Genomic DNA, 22,161 nt, shown 5'->3' on the forward strand with positions numbered 1-22,161 from the left:
CTCTCGGGCCCGTCGGCAGCACTTTTCCACACCAAGGTGGCCCTTGTGTAGTTGTTCGAGGACAAGTTGGCGCATGCTATGCGGGATGACAATGCGGTCCAGTTTTAGAAGAACCCTGTCTACTACCGCCAGATCATCTCTGACATTATAGAACTGAGGGCATTGGCCCTTGAGCCACCCGTCCGTTAGGTGGCGCATGACACGCTGTAGCAAGGGGGGTCTCGTGGCGAATTTGGACGAGGCATTCATCCGTGGCAAGGTAGATTGGAGGCTGCAAATGCCACAAGGGCTTCAACCTTGCAGACAAATCCCGCTGGATCACATGGAGTGTTGACTGCCCTGGAGAGAGCGTCAGCAATGATGAGGTCTTTGCCTGGGGTGCATACCAGCTGGAAGTCATATCGCCGGAACTTGAGAAGAATATGCTGAAGGCGAGACGTCATATCGTTCAAGTCTTTCTGTATTATATTGACCAGCGGGCGATGGTTGGTCTTGACGGTGAATTGAGGAGGTCCGTAGACATAATCGTGAACCTTAACCACACCGGTCAGAAGGCCCAGGCACTCCTTTACTATCTGCGCGTAGCACTGCTCCGTGGGGGTCATCGAACGTGACGCATATGCAACGGGGGCCCATGATGAGGCCTCATCATGTTGAAAGAGCACTGACCCAATGCCGGATTGACTGGCATCGGTTGAAATTTTGGTCTCCTTTGCTGGATCAAAGAAAGCTAAGACCGGGGCCGTGGTCAGTTTTGTTTTGAGTTCTCTCCTTTCGCGCTCGTGGGCAGGGAGCCATTGGAAGTCTGTTGTCTTCCTGACCAGGTTCCTGAGAGCCGTGGTATGAGAGGCGAGGTTAGGGATAAATTTCCATAAAAAATTGACCATGCCCAGAAAACGGAGGACCGCCTTCTTGTCCTCTGGTGTTTTCATAGCTGTGATGACAGCTACCTTGTCCGCATCCGGCTGCACACCCAATTGGGAGATGTGGTCCCCGAGGAACTTGAGTTCCGTCTGACCAAAAGAGCATTTGGCCCTGTTGAGGCGGAGGCCATACTCATGTATACATCTGAATACGCGCTGGAGGCAACTAACATGCTATTGCGGGGTGGTAGACCAAATTATTATGTCATCGAAATAGACGCGAACACCTTCAATGCCTTCCATCATTTGTTCCATAATCCTATGGAACACTTCTGTTGCAGATATGATCCCGAACGGCATCCTGTTGTAACAATATCTGCCAAAGGGGGTATTAAATGTGCAAAGTTTCCTGCTGGATTTATCCAGCTGGATTTGCCAGAATCCTTTTGATGCGTCGAGTTTGGTGAAGAGCTTGGCGCGAGCCATCTCGCATGTGATCTCTTCACGCTTGGGAATTGGATAATGCTCCCTCATATATTGCGATTTATTGGTATCAATGCAAATTCTCAATTCGCTGGAAGGCTTTTTTACACATACCATGGAACTGACCCAGTCGGTCGGTTCCGTGACTTTGGAAATCACTCTTTGGTTCTGGAGGTCCTGCAGCTGATGCTTGAGGCGGTCCTTAAGGGGTGCTGGGGCCCTGCGAGGTGCGTGCACCACAGGCGTGGCATTCGGTTTTAATAAAATCTTGTAGGTGTACGGGAGCATGCCCATGCCCTCGAAGACATCGTGGTACTGCTTGATAATGGCATTGAGCTGCGCCCTGAAGTCGGTGTCCTGAAAGGCAGACACGTCAGCAGGAGAGAGAGAATGAACTCTCTGAACTAGGTTCAACAGCTTGCATGCCTGCGCGCCAAGCAGGGAGGCTTTCGAGGAGCCCACGATTTCAAAGGGAAGGATGGCTTTGCATGACTTGTGCGTCACTTCGAGCTAACACGAGCCGCTGGCAGCAATGACATTGCCATTATAATCTAATAGCTGGCAGGCTGATGGGAGGATGGCTAGTTTGACACGAAGGCTTTGGAGGTCAGACCACGCAATGAGATTGGCAGAGGTACCAGTGTCCAGGCGGAATCGTATTTGGGACCGGTTGACCGTAAGGGTGGCACACCACTCATCGTCTGGATCGATGCTGTATACCGATAGAGGCTGGATTCTTTGCTTCGGGGACACCCTGTTTTTTGTAACGATACCGATTCGAAAAGGTGTCTTCGGGTCCTCGGTGTCAATATCGGGTAGTAGGTCCGCATTGGAGTCGGTGACCGTGGGTTGAATGGCCCGGACATTCCTGCGAGTCTGGCCGGAGCGACAAGAGTTGGCAGGCTGAACTGACCTGCATAAAGCAGCATAGTGTCCAAGTTCGCCACATCTCAGGCATTGTCAGCGTTTGGCAGGGCTTTGCCGCTTTAAGTGAGCGGAGCCACAGTCGCCGCACGTTGTAGCGTCAGTATGTTCGCTGCGCCACCGTGCATGCGCAGTGCGCCCGTACGTGGTGCGCGCCTGCACAGTACGTTCGTTGACGCCGCCGACCCCTCGTTCGGTGGCCGCGAAAAGCGCGCAAAATGGCTGCCCTCATCCAGGCTGAGGCCCTGGAGTTGCTCGATTGCTTGGACCCATCCTGCCTCGTGGGGACCTTGCCGCATCGTTTCAGCCGCTTGGATGTGGGAATACCGACTAGTGGCGTGTTCGTGTAGCATGCAGGTCTCGATGGCAGTCGCTAGGGTGAGCTGCTTTACCTTGAGGAGCTTCTGGCGTAGGGGGTCCGACTGAACACCGAAAACGATCTGGTCGCGTATCATAGAGTCGGAGGTGGGCCCGTAATTACTGAACTGCGCAAGGATGCGGAGGTGGGTGAGAAAGGACTGGAAAGGTTCATCCTTACCCTACAAACGCTGTTGTAATACATAGCGCTCAAAACTTTCATTCACCTCTATGTTGCAATGTGTGTCAAACTTGAGGAGGACCATGATGAATTTTGATTTGTCTTCATCATCAGCAAAGGTGAGAGAATTGAAAATGCGGATGGCATGGTCCCCGGCCGTGGTTCGGAAGAGAGCGATCTTCCTGGTGTCCGAGGCATCCTCCTGGTCTGTGGCTTCAAGGTAGAGCTGGAAGCGTTGTTTGAATATCTTCCAGTTGGCCCCTAGGTTACCGGTGATGCGGAGCGGCGGCGGCGGGCGGACGCTGTCCATTTTGCAGGATGACTGTATGCTGGCGGAAGGCAGATCACTTGCAGGTAGGTCTAAGAAGTTCTAATATCCCTCAACTCCTGGTATCATGATGTGTTGGGTGCTCTGGATCCGCGGAACACATACAGGCCACCAACACTTAAAATAGTGCAACACTATTTTATTAAGTTAGAAACTGTTGAACATACTTTCACTGTGGGTTAACATGATGTTAGATTAAACTAAAGACCTAAGCCTGTCCAAACCAGTCTATGCACTCAGCACATGGTGAGGACCTGTGCTGTAAGCTGTAAGCTCTGTCCTTGCAGGAGGCTGCATCCCGAATGAGCGGGAACTCTGATGCCCCCTGTCTTTATAGTGAATGTGCTCTAACTGGTGATTGGCTGCGGTGTTGTGTGTGTTGATTGGTCTTGCTGTGTGTCCATCAGTGTGTGTGTATCTGCACCATGATATACTGGTGTATATTATGACAGGGGGTGGGGGGGGGGGGGGGGTGGGGGAAGACGGGAAGTCGGAGGGCCTCCGGCAGGCCCGGGGGAGGCAGCGTGGGGGTGACAGGAGTGACCAGGGGATGGTCTGCAAGACAGCCATCTTGCTGCGAATCCCACTGACAACTCACTGTGGCCCCTGGTCATGCAGAGTGACACTGGCCAGCGGGGCAGCATGTGGTCCACCCAAGGGCAAAGCCCACAGTAGCCTCTGCAGGAAGATGCCATATGGATGCCATGGGGCATACCACTGGCATGGGCAGCAGCCTGGTATCCCGGCTGCAGAGATGGGCGCCAGGGCTAGAGGTTCCACGTTGCGGGGCACCAATGGGGCCAGGGGTGCGGTGGGCAGACTGCCAGGGGGAAGATCTGGGGGTGGGGGTGCGGATGGGGAAGGAAGAGGGAGACATGAGGGAGCAGGGGCTGCAGTGCAGATCGGGGCCATCTTGTAGCCTGGTGGACCTGGTTGGGCACAGGGGTACGTATCATGCTAACTGATGCCGATCAATAACTCCCGAAGCGAGATTGTAGGACAATTGAATGCTTTATTAAACTAGATGTTTCCCCTTGCAGTGCAGGTACAGAATGCAGCAGCTAGGGAAACACAGACTCTTATACTACGCCTGGGCAGAACCAGCAGGCAGGCTCCCCCAATGATCTTATAGTATCAGGTACCTCCAACACCAATGAGATTACAGTATCAGGTACCTCCAACCTAGGTACCGTAATGCCCCTAATACAGACTACCACATTCACCCCTTGTTAAAAAAGAGTCCAGCGGTGGTGGTGGTCTTGCGTTGTACAGTGGTGGAGGTTATGGCGGTACCCGTCGGTGGTACAGTGTTTTGCCTTTTTACATGTCACACAAATTATTTACAGGTATTTATTTACAGATACATTTCATAATGAAGCTATCAGTCGATTTGGGGCACTGGTCGTCCTCTGTGATCGTTGCAGTCTCGGCGGTGATGCAGGCGCCGGCTCGGGCATCTGTGAGTCCGGGAGCGTGGCGCCTTCAGCTTAATCACCCCTAGGTGGGACCAGTGGAAGGACCGATTCCCCTGGGAAAGGGGCAGCAGTGGGGTGCACCGTGGGAGGGTGGGTGGGGTTGGTGAGGGGGGTGTGGGTGGGGATCCAGCGGGTAGCAGGTCCCGGAGGGAGACTGTATCCTATCGGCCGTCGGGGTATGAGGCGCACTGAGGGTTAGCATGAAGGAGGTGTACCCTCTCGACCAACGGGTCCGACTTGTGCACCCGCACGTGTTTGCCGAGCAGAATGGGTCCAGGAGCTGCCAGCCAGGTTGGGAGCGAGGTCCTGGAGGAGGACTTCCTAGGGAAGATAAGGAGACATTAATGAGGTGTTTCATTGGTCGTGGTACACAGTAGTGATCGAATGGAGTGGAGTGAATCGGGGAGGACCTTCTGCCAGCGGGAGACTGGGAGATTCTTGGACCGTAGGGCGAGTAGGACGGTCTTCCAGACCGTTCCGTTCTCCCTCTCCACCTGCACGTTTCCACGGGGGTTGTAGCTGGTCATCCTGCATGAGGCAATGCCCTTGCTGAGCAGGAATTGACGCAGCTCATCGCTCATGAAGGAGGACCCCCCTATCGCTGTGGACGTACGCGGGGGAAACCAAACAGGGTAAAGATGCCGTGGAGGGCTTTAACAACGGTGGCAGCGGTCATGTCGGGACAGGGGATGGCGAACAGGAACCGGGAGTACTCATCAATTACGTTCAAGAAGTACGTGTTGCGATCAGTGGAGGGGAGGGATCCTTTAAAGTCCATGGTGAGGCGCTCAAGGGGAAGCCTTCACCAGGTGCGCTTTCTCTGGCCGGTAGAAATGCAGCTTGCACTCCGCGCAGATTTGGCAGTTCCTGGTGACGGTCCTGACCTCCTCGATGGAGTAGGGCAGGTTACGGGTTTTGATAAAATGGAAGAAACGAGTGACCCCCGGGTGGCAGAGGTCATCGTGAAGGGTCCGGAGTCGGGCCACTTGTGCGTTGGCACATGTGCCGTGGGATAGGGCATCAGGAGGCTCGTTGAGCTTCCCGGACCGATACAAGATCTCATAGTTGTAGGTGGAGAGCTCGATCCTCCACCATAAGATCTTATCGTTCGTTATCTTGCCCCGCTGTGCATTATCGAACATGAAAGCTACTGACCGTTGGTCAGTGAGGAGCGTGAATCTCCTGCCGGCCAGGTAGTGCCTCCAATGCTGCACAGCTTCTACTATGGCTTGGGCCTCCTTTTCAACGGAGGAATGACGGATTTCGGAGGCATGGAGGGTGCGTGAGAAGAAGGCCACGGACCTGCCCGCCTGGTTGAGGGTGGCCGCCAGAGCTGGGTCGAATGCATCGCTCTCGACCTGGAAGGGAAGGGACTCATTGGTTGCATGCCTTTGCAATGTCTGCCTTTATGCGACTGAAGACCTGGCGGGCCTCTGCCAACAGGGGAAAACAGTGGATTGGATTAGTGGGCGGGTCTTGTCCGCATAATTGGGGACCCACTGGCCGTAATATGAGAAAAACCCCAGGCAACGTTTCAGGGCCTTGGAGCAGTGGGGGCGAGGAAACTCCATGAGGGGGCGCATGCGTTCGGGATCGGGGCCTATGACTCCATCGTGCACTACGTAGCCAAGGATGGCTAGACGATCGGTGCTAATTACACATTTTTCCTTGTTATAGGTCAGGTTAAGGAGACTGGCGGTATGGAGGAATTTGCGGAAGTTGGTGTTGTGGTCCTGCTGGTCGTGGCCGCAGATGGTGACATTGTTGAGGTACAGAAACATGGCCCGCAAACCGTACTGGTCAACCATTCGGTCTATCTCCCGTTGGAAGACTGAGACCCCATTCGTGACACCGAAGGGAACTCTTATGAAGTGGTAGAGCCCCCCATCTGCTTCGAATGTAGTGTACTTGCCGTCGTCCGGGCGAATGGGGAGCTGGTGGTGGGCGGATTTGCGGTCCACTGTGGAAAATACCTTGTATTGTGCAATCTGATTGGCCAAATCAGATATGCGGGGAGAGGGTACGTGTCGAGCTGCGTATACTTATTGATGGTCTGGTTGTAATCGATGACCATCCTGTGCTTCTCCCCGGTCTTTATAACGACCACTTGAGCTCTCCAGGGGCTGTTGCTAGCCTCTATAATATCTTCCTTCAAAAACCTCGGGAGCACCGTCATTTTAACGGACTGCACCCTACCCGCCAGGGGGAGTGGCAGCACGTCCTACCTCTTAAACTCCTCCTCCATCTGCTCCACCAGTCTCGTGAAGTTAAGCTTATGTAGGGCCCCCCAGCTCCTAGCCACCTGAACCCCCAGGGACCTGAAACTCCTCTCCGCCCTTTTTAGCGGGAGCTCACCAGTCCCCCTCTCCTGGTCCCCTGGGTGCACCACGAACAACTCGCTCTTCCCCATATTGAGCTTATACCCGGAGAAATCTCCAACCTCCCTAAGGATCCTCATCTCCTCCAGCATTTCCCCCACCAGGTCCGCCACATACAGCAGCAAATCATCCGCATAGAGCGAGACCCGATGCGCCTCCCCACCACGCACCAGCCCCCTCCAGTTCCTCGACTCCCTCAACGCCATGGCCAGAGGTTCAATCGCCAGTGCAAAGAGCAGGGGGGACAGGGGACACCCCTGCCTCGTCGCCGGTGTAGCCGGAAATACTCTGACCTCCTTTTGTTCGTGGCCACACTCGCCACCGGGGCCTCATACAGCAGCCTCACCCACCTCCCCGAACCCGAACCTTTTCAACACCTCCCACAGGTACCCCCACTCCACCCTATCAAAGGCCTTCTCCGCATCCATCGCCGCCACTATCTCCGCCTCCACTTCCATCGCCGGCATCATTATAACATTCAAGAGCCTCCGTACATTAGTATTCAACTGCCTCCCTTTCACGAACCCCATCTGATCTTCGTGTATGACCTGCGGCACACAGTCCTCTATCCTCATTGCCAAAATCCTTGCCAGCAACTTTGCATCTACATTTAGGAATGAGATCGGCCTATATGACCCACACTGTAGGGGATCCTTGTCCCGCTTCAGGATCAGGGAAATCAGCGCTCTAGACATCGTCGGGGGCAGTGCCCCCTCTTCTCTTGCCTCGTTGAAGGTCCTTACCAAACCGGGCCCAGCGGGTCCGCATACTTCTTGTAAAATTCAACCGGGACCCCATCCGGCCCCAGTGCCTTCCCCACCTGCATGTTCCCTATCCCTTTGACCAACTCCTCCAACCCAACCGGCACCCCCAACCCCGCCACCTGCCCATCCTCCACCCTTGGAAACCTCGGCCGGTCCAGGAAGCGACCCATCCCTCCCTCTTCCAGTGGGGGCTCAGGCCGGTACAGTTCCTCGTAGAAGTCACTGAAGACCCCATTGATACCCACCGCACTTCGCACCATGCTCCCTCCTCCATCCCTAACTCCCCCGATCTCCCTAGCTGCCCCTCGCTTCCGAAGCTGGTGCGCCAGCATCCGGCTCGCCTTTTCTCCGTATTCATATACCGCCCCCTGCACCTTCCTCCACTGCACCTCCGCCTTCCTGGTGGTCAACAAATCGAACTCAGCCTGGAGGCTACGCCGCTCCCTCAGCAATCCCTCCTCCGGGGCCTCCGCATCCCTCCTATCCACCCTCACCATCTCCCCCACCAACCTTTCCCTCTCTCTCCTCTCCCCCCTCTCCTTGTGTGCCCTAATGGAGATCAGCTCTCCTCTGACCACCAGCTTCAGCACCTCCCAGACCACCCCTACTTGCACCTCCCCATTGTCATTAGCCTCCAGGTACCTCTCTGTACACTTCTGGGCCCGCCCGCTCACCTCCTCGTCCGCCAGCAACCCTACCTCTAGGTGCCACAGCGGGCGCTGGTCCCTCTCCTCCCCCAACTCAAGGTCCACCCAGTGCGGAGCATGATCAGAAATGGCTATCGCCGAGTACTCCGTAGCCTCCTCCCTCGGAATCAGCACCCTGCTCATGACAAAAAAGTCAATCCGGGAGTAGGCCTTGTGGACATGGGAGAAGAATGAAAATTCCCTGGCCCCCGGTCTCGCAAACCTCCATGGATCCACCCCTCCCATCTGGTCCATGAAACCCCTCAGCACCTTGGCCGCTGCCGGCCTCCTGCCCATCCTAGACTTAGAGCGATCCAATGCCGGGTCCAACACCATGTTGAAATCTCCCCCCATTATCAGGCCCCTTGTCTCCAGGTCCGGAATCCGGCCCAGAGGACGCCGCATGAACCCCGCATCGTCCCAATTCGGGGCATATACATTGACCAACACCACCTGCTCCCCCTGCAGCTTGCCACTTACCATCACATACCTACCGCCATTGTCTGCCACAATGCTTAACGCCTCGAACGACACTCTCTTCCCCACCAAGATCACCACCCCCCGATTTTCTGCATCCAAACCCGAATGAAACACCTGCCCTACCCACCCCTTTCTCAACCTTACCTGATCCGCCACCCTAAGGTGCGTCTCCTGAAGCATGGCCACATCCGCCTTCAGCCCCTTCAGGTGCGCGAACACGCGGGCCCGCTTGACCGGCCCATTCAGTCCCCTTACATTCCAGGTTATCAGCCGGATCAGGGGGCTACACCCCCCCTCCCCCACCGACTAGCCATAGTCCTTCCTAGGCCAGCCACGTGCCCGCGCCCCCCGCATGACCCGATCCCCACAGCGGCAGACACCCGCCCCGACCTCCTCTACCAAGTCCAGCTCCCCTTGGCCATTCCAGCAGCAACCCGATCCCCCCCCCCCCCCCCCGCTCCCAGCTAGGTCCCCCCCTAGCTGTATTGCTCCCCTCATTGCACTCCCGTAGTTCAACTGACTCCTGCTGACCCCGGCCACTCCCGCCGCTGCATCGACCCCCCCCCCCCCCCCAGTGTGGAACTTCCCCTCCCCCCCCTTGTCCACCAGCAGGATCTCATCCATTCCACTCCCAGCGCGGGAGAAAAAGCCCGTGCTTCCCAACTCTGGCCCCACCTCTTCAGCCCTAAACGCAGGAAAAAGCCCGCGCTTTCCACTCGCCCTGCCCCGCCTCCCCTGGCGCAGCTCCCTTTCCAGGCCCGGTCCCACTACCCCCAACTCAGGCCTCTCCCTCCCCCCCGCGGGGCCCCATCTCCCCTACCGACCATCAACCCCCCAAGCAGTTTACCTAACACCCCCACGAGCCCACCTGGTGGACCTAATCAAAACAATGCCCAATCTACCCCCAAAAAACAAACACAACCCAACAATCCCCAACCATCCCTCCACCGCGACCCCTCGTCCCCGACCCTTAGTCTGAGTCCAGTTTTTCGGCCTGAACAAAGGCCCACACCTCCTCCGGGGACTCGAAATAATGGTGTCGATCCTTATAGGTGACCCACAGACCGCCGGCTGCAGCATACCGATCTTCACCCCCTTCCTGTGCAGCCTGGTTGTAACCGGCCCTCTTCTTCGACACCTCTGCGCTCCAATCCTGGTAGATCCAGACCTCCGCGTTCTCCCACCTGCTGCTCCGCTCCTTCTTGGCCCACCTTAACACACACTCTCGATCAGCAAACCGGTGGAACCGCACCAGCACCGCCCGCGGCGGCGCGCTGGACTTGGGCCTCCTCGCCAGCACTCGGTAGACCCCCTCCAGCTCCAAGGGCCCCTGAAAGGCCCCCGCTCCCATCAGCGAATTCAGCACGGTGACCACGTCCGATCCCTCCAGCCCCTCCGGGAGACCCAGGATCCACAGGTTTTTCCGCCTCAACCGGTTCTCCATCTCCTCGAACCTCGCCTGCCATTTCTTGTGGAGCGCCTCGTGCGCCTCCACCTTCACCGCCAGGCCCAGGATCTCGTCCTCGTTCTCTGAGACCTTCTGCCAGACCTCCCGGATCGCCGCCCCTTGGGCCGTCTGGGTCTCCAGCAGCTTATCGATTGAAGCCTTCATCGGCTCCAGCAGCTCTGCTTTCAGTTCCTTAAAACAGCGCTGGAGAAGCTCCTGCTGCTCTTGTGCGCACTGCCTCCACGCTACCTGGTCTCCACCCGCCGCCATCTTGGTCCTCCTCCCTCGCACCTTTCTTTGCTTCAATGCCACGTTTTTAATCGCCCCGCTCCTGGTCCAATCCATACACTATCGGGGGAATGTTGCTGTCCCCTTCCCACACCGGGAAACATCGAACAAGTGCCTTTACGGGCCCTAAAAAGAGCCCAAAAGTCCGTTTTTAGCGGGAGCTGCCGAACGTGCGACTTAGCTCTGCATAGCCGCAACTGGAAGTCCTCTTTATGATTGCAGTTTCTGGCGAGCGCGGTGAGTCTCTCCAAGTATTCACCTAGTGTTTCCCCGGAGCGCTGGCGGCAGGTCGAGAGCAAATGTCTGGCGTGTACCTCGTTTATCGGCTTTACGAAGCGCTTGTGTAGGATTTCGACAGCCGTCTCGTACGTCGTAGCTTCCTCGATCACGGAGGAGAGTCGGTGGCCCACCCGGGCATGTAGTAAGCTCAGCTTGCGAGGTCCGTCAACTTCAGTCTCTGAGGAATTCAGATAGGCCTCAAAACACCGGAGCCAGTATTTAAAAATTTCAGTGGCCTCTGCCGACCGAACGAACAAATTGAGCTTCTTCGGCTTTAGACCGCTGTCCATCTTGATGTAGTCTGGTTATTAAATTGCGATGCCCTCAATTACGACTCAGGAGAGGAGTTTGATAATACAAAGGCTTTAATTACCAAAGAACAAGACAGCTGCCGAGAAGTGTGCTCACTGCACACTGCCTACTGAACGTAACCTTATATACAGTTCTCTGGGGGCGGAGCCGGAGGCGGAGTCTCCCAGGGTTCTTAAAGGGGCCTACGCATTAAAGGTACATGTGTATACAGATATCATTCATCACAAGGCACAACATCTTGCTCAATAAAGCCTCGATTGTTCCACTATTCTCATCTTTGTGGTAATTGATAGTGCATCAATTTATTGAGCAAGATCTTTTAAACGATGGATCTCCTCATCAAGCCTGATCACCTGCAGCTAAGCCCTCAGGCAGCCAATGCTACGTCCGCCTTTGACCACTGGCTAGCCTGCTTCGAAAGCTGCCTCAGGACAGCCGCTGAAGAATCCTTATCTCGCAGAAGCTCCAAGTCTTCTATTCATGGGTGAGCCCTGACAATTTTCCCCTCATCCGGGATGCGCCCACCTACTCCGAAGTGATGGAGCTCTTGAAGGGACATTACGTTCGGCCAGTAAATCAAGTAAACGCCAGGCACCTCCTGGCCACGAGACAACAACTCCCCGGGGAGTCTCTGGACAATTTCTGACGTGCCCTGCACATCCTAGGTAGGAACTGTGACTGCCAGGCAGTTTTGGCAGTCCAGCGCACAGAACTGTTAATTAAAGATGCTTACGTCATGGGCATGAAGTCTGCGTACGTCCGCCAGAGGCTACTGGAAGGGGGTACGCTCGATCTTGCGGGAACTAGGCAGTTTGCTAATTCGTTAGATGTGACCTCCCGTAACATTCAGTCCTACGCCCCCGACCGCGCAGCACCCTCATGGGCATCGTGGGCCCCACCAGCTGCCGACACCAGCTCACCGCAAGCCTGCGGTGCGTGGCAGCCGGCCAACTCTGGGGGGTCCCAAGTGTTATTTTTGCGGACAAAACAAACACCCCAGGCAGCGCTGCCCGGCGCGGAGCGCAGCCTGCGACGGGTGTGGGAAGAAGGGACACTTTGTTTCTGTTTGTCAGGCCCGGTCGGTCGCCGCTGTTTCCAGGCCCGACATTCCTACACCCCCCACGTGCAACCCTGGGGCGCCACCATTTTTCCCTTTGCAAGCCACGTGCGGCCCGTGGGCACCGCCATCTTCCTCACCGCAAGCCACGTGCGGCCCGTGGGCACCGCCATCTTCCTCACCGCAAGCCACGTGCGGCCCGTGGGTGCCGCCATCTTTGATGCCGCCTGCCATGTGCGACCCGTGGGCGCCGCCATCTTCCTCACCGCAAGCCACGTGCGGCCTGTGGGCACCACCATCTTCCTCACCGCAAGCCACGTGCGGCCCGTGGGTGCCACCATCTTTGATGCCGCCTGCCATGTGCGACCCGTGGGCGCCGCCATCTTCGGCGCCATTTTGGACGCCGCCTCAGGACTCCTGCTCGTCTGGTCGTTCATCACCTGCCGCTACCTCCGCCACCGCTGACCAGCCCGGGACCTCCCAGCATCTGCCGCAGCTCATCTCTATCACCCTGGATCAGTCCCGGCCCCGCAACCTCGCGATCGCGACGACGACGGTGAAGATCGATGGGCACGAGACGACCTGCCTTTTTGACTCCGGGAGCACAGAGAGCTTCATCCACCCTGCAATGGTAAGGCTCTGCTCCTTCCCGGTACACCCCGTCACCCAGAAAATCTCCCTGGCCTCCGGATCCCATTCTGAGGAAATCCGGGGTTACTGCATCGTGACCCTCACCATCCAAGGCGTAGAGTTTAGCAACTTCCGGCTCTACGTCCTCCCCCACCTCTGCGCTGCCCTGTTACTCGGCCTGGAATTTCAGTGCCATCTCCAAAGCATAACTTTAAAATTCGGCGGACCCCTACCCCCCTCACCGTCTGTGGCCTCACGACCCTTAAGGTCGATCCACCTTCCCTGTTTGCGAACCTCACCCCGGATTGCAAACCCGTCGCCATCAGGAGCAGATGGTACAGTGCCCAGGACAGGACCTTCATCAGGTCGGAGGTCCAACGGCTTCTGCGGGAGGGGGTCATTGAGGCCAGCAACAGTCCCTGGAGAGCTCATGTAGTGGTAGTGAAGACTGGGGAGAAGCACAGGATGGTCATTGACTACAGTCAGACCATCAATCGGTACACGCAGCTCGACGCGTACCCCCTCCCACGCATATCTGACATGGTCAATCAGATTGCGCAGTCGTTTCCACAGTGGACTTGAAGTCTGCCTACCACCAGCTCCCCATCCACCCAGAGGACTGCCAATACACTGCGTTCGAAGCAGATGACCGCCTCTACCACTTCCTTAGGGTTCACTTCGGCGTCACTGATGGGGGTCTCGGTCTTCCAGTGAGAGATGGACCGAATGGTTGACCGGTACGGACTGCGGGCCACCTTCCCGTATCTAGATAACATCACCATCTGCGGCCACGATCAGCAGGACCACGACGCTAACCTCCAAACATTCCTCCAGACTGACGAACTCCTTAATCTCACATGCATAAGGAGAAATGCGTGTTCCGCACCAACCGCTTAGCCATCCTTGGCTATGTCGTGGAAAATGGACTCCTAGGGCCTGACCCTGACCGCATGCGCCCCCCTCCTGGAACTCCCTCTCCCCCACTGCCCCAAGGCTCTGAAGCGATGCCTGGGGTTTTTCTCTTACTACGCCCAGTGGGTCCCTAATTATGTGGACAAGGCCCGCCCACTCATCAAGTCCACAGTTTTCCCCCTGGCAGCTGAGGCCGACCAGGCCTTCAACCACATCAAGGCAGACATCGCCAAGGCCACGATGCATCCCTTTCAGGTGGAGAGCGTTGCATTGGACGTAGCTCTGGCCGCCACCCTCAACCAGGCGGGCAGGCCCGTGGCCTTCTTTTCCCGCACCCTCCTTGCCTCCGAAATTCGGCACTCCACCGTCGAAAAGAAGGCCCAAGCTATTGTGGAAGCTGTGCGACATTGGGGGCATTATCTGGCCAGCAGGAGATTCACCCTCCTCACTGACCAACGGTCGGTTGCCTTCATGTTTAATAATACACAGCGGGGCAAGATCAAAAATGACAAGATCTTGAGGTGGAGGATCGAGCTCTCCACCTAAAATTACGAGATTTTGTATCACCTGGGGAAGCTCAACGAGCCCCCTGATGCCCTATCCCACGGTACTTGAGCCAGCGCCCAAGTGGACCGACTCCGGGCTCTCCACTATGACCTCTGCCGCCTGGTTCTTCTATTTCATCAAGGCCCGCAACCAGCCCTACTCCATTGAGGAGGTCAGGACCATGACCAGAGACTGCCAAGTCTGCGCAGAGTGCAAGCCGCACTTCTAATGGCCAGATCGAGCGCACCTGGTGAAGGCCTCCCGCCCCTTTGAACGTTTCAGCGTGGACTTCAAAGGGCCCCTCTCCTCCATCGACCGCAACACGTCCTTTCTAAACGTGATTGATGAGTATTCCCAGTTCCCTTTCGCCATCCCATGCCCCAATATGACTTCTGCCATGGTAATCAGAGCCCTGCACAGCATCTTCACTCTGTTCGTTTTCCCCACCTATATCCACAGTGATCGGGGATCCTCTTTCATGAGTGATGAGCTGCGTCAGTTCCTTCTCAGCAAGGACATAGCCTTGAGCAGGACGACCATCTACAACCCCCGGGGAAACGGGCGGGTGGAGAGGGAGAACGGGACGGTCTGGAAGGCTGTCCTGCTGGCCCTGCGGCCTAACAATCTCCCGGTCTCCCGCTGGCAAGAGGTCCACCCCGACGCGCTCCACTCCATCCGATCGCTCCTCTGCACCGCGACTAACAAGACCCCTCACGAACGTGTGTTTCCCTTCCCCAGGAAGTCCACCTCCGGGGTCTCGCTCCCAACATGGCTGACAGTTCCTGGACCCGTCCTCCTCCGGAAGCATGTGCGGACCCATAAGTCGGACCGCTTGGTTGAAAAAGTCCACCTCTGACATGCTAACCCGCAGTACTCCCGCACGGGCGCCAAGACACAGTCTCCCTCCGGGACCTGGCACCTGCGGGATCCTTACCCGTGACCCCCGACCTGACACCGCCCCCCCCCCCCCCGCCCGGTTGCCTCATTCACCCCTGTGCCACTCACCCTCCCTCCAGCGAACCTCACCGCAGCCCCCACTCCAGCAGGATCCGTCCTCCCACTGATTCCACTCAGGCGTGATGAAGACAAGTGTCATGATATTCAGGTAAATATCATGGCGCAAACATACATACATACTGATGGATAGATCAATGGACCAATCAATACACACACACCACCACAGCCAATCACAGGCAAGAGCATACACACTATAAAACGGGGAACACGACACTTCCCGCTCATTCCAGCAGGAGACAGCTCAGGGCACAGAGCTCACAGCAAGCCACTCAGACATCCACCATGTGCTGAGTGCCACTACAAGATAGTGTTAGGGATAGGTCCACAGATTCAAGGGTAATGAACAAACCACAGTAACCAGTTCACCATTGTAAATATTGTTAGTAATAAAACTGAGTTGTATCATCCGCAACCGTGTTGGTTCATCTGTGCAGCAGAGCACCCAACACGACATAGTACCAGAATTGGAACCCGGTAACTGTGAGACCTACCTACGAATCCTCAGGAATCCGCCATCCTGCGCCATGGACACTGTCAGCATGCCACAGCCGTTACAAATCGTTGGAAACCTCGGCGTCAATTGGAAGCTGTTCAAACAGCGCTTCCAGTTCTTCCTGGAAGCCACCGAAAGGGAGAGCGCTTCGGACACCAGAAAAATCGCCCTCCTCCTCTCCACAGCAGGTCAACATGCCATCCATGTCTACAACTCCCTGGTGTTCGCGGAAGGTGAGGACAAGACCAAGTACAAGATGGTCCTTCTCAGACTCAAGGAACACTTCAGCGTCGAGGTGAATGAGAGTTTCGAGAGGTATCTCTTCCAGCAGCGCCTGCAGGGTAAGGATGAGCCCTTTCAATCTTTCCTTACACACCTCCATATCCTCGCGCAGTCCTGCGGTTACGACACCACCTCCGGTTCAATGATTCGGGACCAGATTGTTTTTGGGGTCACCTCGGGCGCCCTACGCCAGCAGCTCCTCAAAATTAAAGGCCTCACCCTAGCCTCCGCAATCGAAGTCTGTGTCCTTCATGAAAATGTGACCAGCCGCTACTCCCAATTTCAAGCGGCCGGATCGGCGTGGCAGGGGTCCTACGAGGCTGAACGGGTCGAGGCGATCGAGTTCCTCCCGGCCCGCGGCCCGGACGAGGGCAGCCATTTTGCGCGCATTCCGCGGCCTCCCGCGTTTGTGCGTGCCAAAAAAGACGTCGACGCAGAGGGACGTGATGCGCAGGCGCGCTCGACGCAAGACCGAACTGCGCATGCGCGGTGGCGCAACGAACGCCATGACGTCACGACGTGCGGCAACTGTGGAGCCGCACATTTAAAGCGGCAATGTCCAGCAAAAAACCGACAATGTCTTCGCTGTGGCAAGATGGGCCACTACGCTGCCTGCTGTCGAGCAGCTCAACCTGCCAATGCTCCCCAATTCCGACAGCCTCGCAGGGACGTGCGGACCATTCAGCCTCCGTACTACGAGTCATGCCCAGACGACATCCAAACCAGTGACACAGACGACCGGGACGCCTTCCGTGTTGCGGTCATTGATAGGAACCGGATGTCTCCAGGCAGGACCCACCAGCCGATGCCAGTGAACAGCGTCAATCCGGGTGATGAAAGGTGTGCCACACTAATGGTCAACCGGTCACCGATAACATTCCGTCTGGACACTGGTGCCTCCGCCAACCTAACAGCATGGTCAGCCTTCTATGCCTTGAAGGTCAGACCACCAATTCGGCCATCCCGTTGCAAGATGGTCGACTACAATGGAAATGTTATCCCGGCCATGGGATCCTGCCAGCTCCAGGTGACACACAACACATACACGGCCACACTGTCCTTCGAAATAGTCGGATCATCAAAGGACTCAATTGGATTCAAAATTGGCTGGACGACAGAAGGCAGAGGGTGGTTGTAGAGGGTTGTTTTTCAAACTGGAGGCCTGTGACCAGTGGTGTGCCTCAGGGATCGGTGCTGGGTCCACTGTTATTTGTGATTTATATTAATGATTTGGATGAGAATTTAGGAGGCATGGTTAGTAAGTTTGCAGATGACACCAAGATTGGTGGCACAGTGGATAGTGAAGAAGGTTATCTAGGATTGCAACGGGATCTTGATCAATTAGGCCAGTGGGCCGACGAATGGCAGATGGAGTTTAATTTAGATAAATGTGAGGTGATGCATTTTGGCAGATCGAATCAGGCCAGGACCTACTCAGTTAATGGTATGGCGTTGGGGAGAGTTATAGAACAAAGAGATCTAGGAGTACAGGTTGATAGCTCCTTGAAGGTGGAGTCGCAGGTGGACAGGGTGGTGAAGAAGGCATTCGGCATGCTTGGTTTCATTGGTCAGAACATTGAATATAGGAGTTGGGACGTCTTGTTGAAGTTGTACAAGACATTGGTACGGCCACACTTGGAATATTGTGTGCAGTTCTGGTCACCCTATTATAGAAAGGATATTATTAAACTAGAAAGAGTGCAGAAAAGATTTACTAGGATGTGGCCGGGACTTGATGGTTTGAGTTATAAGGAGAGGCTGGATAGACTGGGACTTTTTTCCCTGGAGCGTAGGAGGCTTAGGGGTGATCTTATAGAGGTCTATAAAATAATGAGGGGCATAGATAAGGTAGATAGTCAACATCTTTTCCCAAAGGTAGGGGAGTCTAAAACTAGAGGGCATAGGTTTAAGGTGAGAGGGGAGAGATTCAGAAGGGCCCAGAGGGGCAATTTCTTCACTCAGAGGGTAGTGAGTATCTGGAATGGGCTGCCAGAGGTAGTAGTAGAAGCGGGTACAATTGTGTCTTTCAAAAAGCATTTAGATGGTTACATGGGTAAGATGGGTATAGAGGGTTATGGGCCAAGTGCGGGCAACTGGGACTAGCTTAATGGTAAAAAACTGGGCGGCATGGACTGGTTGGGCCGAAGGGCCTGTTTCCATGCTGTAAACTTCTATGATTCTATGATTCTATGACTCCCTGCTAGGTGCACAGGCATGCAAGGTTCTCCACCTCGTGCAGTGGGTCCACACTCTGTCTCCAGAAGGCACATCAGACTTCCCGGATGCAGAATTTAGGGCACAGCTTCAATCGCTCCTCGCCCACAACCAGGAGGCATCAGAATACGACTCAAACCGGACGCGACACCGGTCATTCACGCACCTCGCAGGGTCCCAGTGCCACTCAAAGACCGCCTCAAGCAGCAGCTGCAGGATCTCCAAGACCAAGGCGTGCTATCCCGGGTCACGGAGCCCACGCCATGGGTCAGCTCCATGGTGTGTGTTACGAAGCCCTCTGGCGAACTCCGGATCTGCATTGACCCGAAAGACCTGAACAACAACATAATGAGGGAACACTACTCCATACCCAAACGGGAAGAGATCACGAGTGAAATGGCCCGGGCTAAAATCTTTACAAAACTGGATGCCTCGAAGGGTTTTTGGCAGATCCAACTGGACCAGCCCAGCAGGAAGCTGTGCACCTTCAACACTCCTTTCGGCAGGTTCTGCTGTAACAGAATGCCGTTTGGCATCATCTCAGCATCCGAGGTCTTTCACAGGATCATGGAACAGATGATGGAGGACATCGAAGGGGTGCGCGTCTATGTTGAGGACGTCATCATCTGGTCCACCACACCACAGGAGCACATCAATCGTCTCCAGCGCGTCTTTGCTCGGATACGGGAAAACGGCCTGCGCCTCAACCGAGCCAAGTGTTCTTTCGGCCAAACCGAGCTGAAGTTTCTGGGGGACCACATATCCCGGTCAGGGGTCCGTCCGGATGCAGACAAGGTGAGCGCCATTACAGCCATGCCGCAGCCGGCAGACAAGAAAGCAGTGCTACGCTTCCTAGGCCTGGTCATCTTCCTGGGGAAGTTCATTCCCAACCTTGCCTCCCACACGATGGCTCTTCGCCACCTAGTCAAGAAGTCCACGGAGTTCCAGTGGCTGCCCGCACACCAGAAGGAATGGGAGGAGCTCAAAATTAAGCTCACCACAGCCCCTGTATTGGCGTTTTTCGACACATCTCGTGACACTAAAATTCTGACTGATGCCAGCCAGTCCGGCATTTGGGCGGTACTCCTACAGCGGGATAACACTGCGACATGGGCCCCGGTCGCCTATGCCTCGCGGGCCATGACCCCCACAGAACAGCGCTACGCGCAGATCGAAAAGGAGTGCCTGGGTTTGCTAACCGGAATAGACAAATTCCATGACTACGTGTATGGTCTCCCCCAGTTTACCGTTGAGACTGACCATCGCCACCTGGTCAGCATCATGCATAAGGACCTGAACGAGATGACCCCTCGCCTCCAGCGCATCCTACTCAAACTCAGGAGGTACGACTTCCAACTGGTCTACACCCCGGGAAAGGACCTTATCATTGCGGATGCCCTATCTAGAGCAGTGAGCACACCGCCAGATGCGGAGGGGTTCGTCTGTCAGGTCGAAGCGCATGTGGCCTTCACATCAGCAAATCTGCCAGCCGATGACTCCAGTCTGGCCCGTATTCGCCGGGAGACTGCGGCTGACCCCCTTCTACAACGTGTGATGCGCCACATGACGGGAGGGTGGCTCAAAGGACAGTGCCCACAATTCTACAATGTCCGGGACGACTTGGCCGTCATTGACGGTGTCCTCCTAAAGCTGGAACGGATTGTGATTCTGCACAGCATGCACAGGTTGGTCCTCGACCAACTACACGAAGGCCATCTGGGTGTCGAGAAGTCCAGATGAAGGGCCCGAGAGGCAGTATACTGGCCGGGCATCAGTGATGACATTGCCAATATGGTGCTCAACTGCCCCACCTGCCAAAGGTTTCAGCCGGCGCAACCTCCTGAGACGCTTCAGCCCCATGAGCTGGTGACGTCCCCCTGGGCGAAGGTGGGTGTGGACCTTTTTCACGCGCTCGGCAGGGACTATGTAATCATCATAGATTACTTTTCAAACTATCCAGAGGTCATTCGCCTGCACGATTTGACATCGTCCGCTGTCATAAGGGCCTGCCTTCGCTCACCACGGCATTCCGATTACTGTCATGTCGGACAATGGGCCCTGTTTTGCCAGCCAGGAATGGTCTTCCTTTGCTACTTCGTATGGCTTCACACACGTGACGTCCAGCCCTCTGCATCCCCAGTCCAATGGAAAGGCGGAGAAGGGCGTTCACATCGTCAAGCGGCTCCTCTGCAAGGCTGCTGCTGCCGGATCGGATTTCTGCTTAGCCCTGCTAGCCTATCGCTCGGCCCCACTAGCCACTGGCCTCTCACCAGCCCAGCTGTTGATGGGTCGCGCCCTCAGGACCACTGTGCCAACCATTCTGGTCCCCACAACCAACCATGCTCCAGTACTGCACAGGATGCGACAGCAGCGCGTTCGCCAGAAGGTGGCACATGACACAAGGGCAACTGATCTTCCCGACCTGTTGCCTGGGGACGACGTCCACATCCACCTACCAGAAGGTGGCTGGTCAGCGCCTGCCGAAGTTCTCTGACGCGTGGCTCCCCGCTTGCCTGATGGCTCCATTCGCAGGCGCAATCGCCGGGCTCTTCGCCTGCTTCCACGCTCGCTACGGGAACTTACACCGGTACCACGCCCTCCTGTTGTTCCTGATGTCGACTTCGTGGAGCTTCCTGCCACCATGCCCATTCCGTCATCACCAGTGGCCAGGCCAATTCCTCAGCCGGTGAATCCGGACCCACCCTTGAGGCGGTCAACCTGAATTCGTCGCCCACCTAATAGGCTGGACTTATGAGCCTGTTTGAACATTGAACTCACTGATGTATCATACCACTGTGTTAATATGTTTCTCTTTTTCCTTGTCGTTACGGGAGTTTGTTTTGACGTTTAACATTTCCACGTGTTTTGTTTATGGTACAACCTCGTTATGTTGCACCTGACATCGCCCCATCTATATAGTTTAGCCTCATGGACATGCTGTAGATATTGCACACACACACATTCAGCTGCACTCAGTACACATCTCTATTTATAACCACATAGGCACATGTTCATGTAAAAAAGGGGGGATGTCATGATATTCAGGTAAACATCATGGTGCAAACATACATACATACTGATGGACAGATCAATGGACCAATCAATACACACACAACACCACAGCCAATTACAGGCAAGAGCATACACACTATAAAACGGGGAACACGACACTTCCCGGGCATTCCAGCAGGAGACAGCTCAGGGCACAGAGCTCATAGCAAGCCACTCAGACATTCACTATGTGCTGAGTGCTTCTCCAAGATAGTGTTAGGGCTAGGTCCACAGATTCTAGGGTAATGAACGAACCACAGTAACCAGTTTACCATTGTAAATATTGTTAGTAATAAAACTGAGTTGTACCATCCACAACCGTGTTGGTTCGTCTGTGCAGCAGAGCACCCAACACGACAACGAGTACAACACGCTCCCAAGTCGGTGCCCACATCACCACCAGGGCTGAGGCGATCACAGAGGAGGGTCAAGGACCCCGACAGACTTAACTTGTAATGTTTTTCCACCAACCCCGCCGGACTCTTTTTTTAACAGTGGGTGAATGTGGTAGTCACCACTAGTGGTATATTATATGTATTACGGCACTGCCCGTATATTAGAGGTACAAGGGTAACTCCCTGCCTGCTGGCTCCGCCCAGTAGGCGGCGTATAAATGTGGTGCTCGCCGGTACTGCAGCCATTCTGGTTCCAGCTACAGGAGGCACAACATCTTGTTCAATAAAGCCTCGATTATTCCACTATTCTCGTCTTTAT

Source organism: Scyliorhinus torazame, chromosome 18 (assembly GCF_047496885.1).
Source record: "Scyliorhinus torazame isolate Kashiwa2021f chromosome 18, sScyTor2.1, whole genome shotgun sequence".
Lineage (NCBI taxonomy): Eukaryota > Metazoa > Chordata > Chondrichthyes > Carcharhiniformes > Scyliorhinidae > Scyliorhinus > Scyliorhinus torazame.